The sequence below is a fragment of the Octopus bimaculoides genome, chromosome 26, assembly GCF_001194135.2.
Source record: "Octopus bimaculoides isolate UCB-OBI-ISO-001 chromosome 26, ASM119413v2, whole genome shotgun sequence".
NCBI lineage: Eukaryota > Metazoa > Mollusca > Cephalopoda > Octopoda > Octopodidae > Octopus > Octopus bimaculoides.
Genome location: NC_069006.1, coordinates 6,359,636 through 6,363,248, shown reverse-complemented (window position 1 = coordinate 6,363,248; position 3,613 = coordinate 6,359,636). Strand labels below are relative to the sequence as shown.

The 3,613-nt window shown below is 35.1% G+C and overlaps 1 long non-coding RNA gene across 2 annotated transcripts in view; it reads left to right on the top strand.

Annotated features, from left to right (window-relative positions):
- The window catches only part of LOC106879705 (uncharacterized), a 667,251-nt gene that overhangs the window by 571,364 nt on the left and 92,274 nt on the right, over positions 1 to 3,613 (top strand). The window lies entirely within an intron of this gene.

Sequence of the window (3,613 nt, the reverse complement as noted above, 5' to 3'; positions counted from 1 at the left end):
AGAGAGAGAGAGAGAGAGAGAGAGAGAGAGAGAGAGAGAGACTTCTGGTCTTAATGTTGCATGATAGTTGTAAAATTATTGTTTCTGTCATACAAGCAGTGCCATCGAATATTCCAATATTCTGCAAGAACTTATTACTTTGCTTCGAAACAGGTGAGGGTTGGCAAGAGGAAGGGCATCTGACTGTAGAAAATCTACCTCAGTAAATTCTGTGTGAACCATGCTAGCATGGAAAAGTGGACTTTGTATGATATGCGTATATTTATGTATGTGATCAGCATCATACATTTTACTCCTATTGTCCCTGCTGACAGGGATCATTATGGTCCAAGTCAGCCCTTATTCTGAATATCTCCCCACCTCAACTGTCCTAGATAGGTCAGTGAACCATGTCTCACTTGTATATTCTATTTTTTAGTTTTTGTATATTTTCTATGGTTGAATGTCCTTCTTAAGAAAAAGCACTTCATAGAATGTAATGACAGTCACCCTAAAGAGATTATAACATCCCCAACTAGATGAGAGACACTTTCTTACACCATGTTGTCTTCATTCTATGAGTATGGTAGGTGGGAGAGAAATGGAAGAGAGACAGTGACAGGCAGCAACGTGCTTGTTGTCAGGAAGGAGCTTGAATAAAAAAAAAAAAAGAAGAAGCAGCATGATGTCATAAAGATGTGTAATGATAAGAGTGATAGATGTGAAGGAGAGAGGGAGACAGGTAGGTGGAAGTGGGTATGGAGAGATTCAGTGGTATCTGTCATTATATGGACATTGTGATGAAAGAGAGGTACATTGGCAGAAGAGTGGCTGTGAAAGAGAGGAGAAATTGACAGAGATGGCTGTAGTGTTTCATTTAACAGTACAGGGATTTAAATTTGGAGCATTGATTTAGTTATATGTAATCTCATCCATAAATTATACACACACACACATTTCATGTGTGTTGAATATGCATATCTTCTATGCATGTATGCATGTGTGTATCTATAAATATTCATGCATGCTCTTATAGCATGTGTGTTTATATTACAAATATGTATGTAGGCGTGTGTATTGTTTTTATAATTATGTGTTAATTATGTATGATTATGTATGTTAAACCTGCCTGCTTCTATTTAAAACCTTTTAATTTTAATACATAATCATTTTATCATAAAATTATAAATTTAAATTTGAAGGGAATATTGATTATCTAAATTTAACTTAGAATGTTAAATTTATCAAAGCTTATTAAATTGTATTTGTAATTTCAGTAAAAGATTTACATAATCCATGTTCCTTTTAAGTGCCTAATCTTGATGGATCTATAGAAAGTAATTTGTTTGGCTCCTTTGTCTTCTCTTAATTTATGGAAAGTTAAAATTACATATTACTAAATCAAAGATCAGAGGTTATGTCGCTGTGTTGGGTTAAATGAAAGACATTACTACATTTATCTTTGTCAATCAATCAAATCAGCCATTAGTTTTCCAATTTTCGACAGAGGCCTTCCATTTATTTCTCCATAACTCTTGGTTTGGGATCTCTGAGCTCTAATTTTCGTTAAACCTATCCATTTCATTTCCCCATCTTGTGTGATGTTGTGTCATTTTTACAAATTGTCAGTTTTTTGTCTTCCTGTTGTCACTCATCCTCTAGTTGTAAACCTATTGAAATATTTATATATTTCTTAGCCATGGACTGGAGGTCACAAATTAACAGTAAAAGGAAATGAGACTATGGTATTCAGGTTTTTCCAGAGAATGTGCTTGACAGAGGTGAAATGAATTCTCTTCAATCAGGAATTAAAACTGGCTTAAGAAATGACCAATAATTTCTGATCTAATTAAATATAATGAACTCCTCCACATCATGATTCTTAACCATCTCCTTCTGACCTATAGAGTGCCAGCCCTCTCCTGCATCTTTTTTAACTTCTCCTTTCCTCTGCAGCCTGCATCAGTTTCGCAAAGTCATTTCCTAGATGTTGTCTGATTGCTTTATAGAGAACGAAATACTTGGTGATTTTTCATATTCTTCTTCATAGTTTTCTGTTTTTCTAGCATCCCATCCAAAATCCTTCCTTGTTGGGAATATCATTATGAGAGCATATTCAAAATGAGATAATTCAAGAATGGAGTGGAGTGAATACTGTGATTGTAGAATACAGAAAGCCCAAATTCCGCTGGGCCAGACATGCCACAAGTCTCACAGACAACAGGTGGATCCTCACAGTTGCTGAGTGGTGTCTAAATCATTGGAAAGGGCACTTGGCAGGCCTCCATGATGGTCAGAAGATGATTTAGTTAAGTGATTTTGGTCAAGATAGAATGGAGTGGTGCAATCAAGACAGAATTCAAAACGCATTGTGACCAGTGGTGTACAATAGCATCTGATGCTCTGATTGATACTGAAAAAGTGTGTTTATTTTTTTGAATGCTTCCTAATAGCATAGGTTAAGGTGTGGGCTGGTCATCTGACCAGATTCACTGTATATAGCTGGATTCTCTGAGAATTGGGTTTCCCTCACATTACTGGGACTGTGTTAAGTCAGTGAACTTTATTTGGCTGTAAATCACTTCCAAATATTAGATTGAACTTAATGCTGTCAGCAGCAGGAGTATTCTATAAATGATGAGTGTTCTTTTCGTCATGCAATGATGAGTTTAAATGCTATGATAATTGTAGTTTGAAAACAGATGAGCTCCATCAAAGTGATTTGTACTAGATGCTTTCTGTAAACTCCTCACTACTATATTACTGACAGTATTATAGGTTAGGATACAAAAAAAGTCGATATGGGTTGGAAGGTTATGCAAATTTTAACATCTCAAACCAAGTCAATACAAACTTACTAGTCTTCTCTTCACACTGCAGAACAAATAGTTGTCATGTATGATGGTAAACAAATATTTCTTTAACATAGCAAAAGGAATTACTTCAGCTTTCACAAAAATATATCTTTCAAGTTTGGTTTTGTCTGTAACATTATTCTAGTCAACAACTATTTTTTTATATCTGTTTTTCCTTCTACTTTCTTCACAAGTTGTGAAGACTGAAAAATAACAAGAACATATTTTTTCATTTTCGTTTTCTTTGTAAAGTGTATGTATGTATATGTGTATATACATGTTTAAAATTCCAGGCACTGGCCTGGCTGTGTATTAAGAAGTTTGTTTCCCGACCACGTGGTTTCAGGTACACCTTAACCAAAGCTTGTATCATATATATGTGTGTGTGTGCATATGTGTGTTTGTCCCTCCACCACCACTTGATAATCAGTGTTGGTTTGTTTATATCCCTGTAACATAGTGGTTTGATAAAAAGAAACTGATAGAATAAGTACCAAACTTAAAAAGGAAAGAAGTTGATTCGAATGCTTATACAATCCTACAAGGTGGTGCCCCAGCATGGCCACAGTCTAATGACTGAAACAAGTAAAAGATAATATAAAGATGTGGATGGAGAAGGTGGCGAAGTTGCTAAATGTTGTTAGAGTTGAGAAGGGAAGTAGATATAGCTGGAGTTTGAACTCTGACTGACAATTTGGTAAAGAAGGAAAAAAATAAATAAATAAATAAAGTCCTCAAGAGAGAGAGAGAAAGAAAGAGAGAGAGAGAGAGAGAGAGAA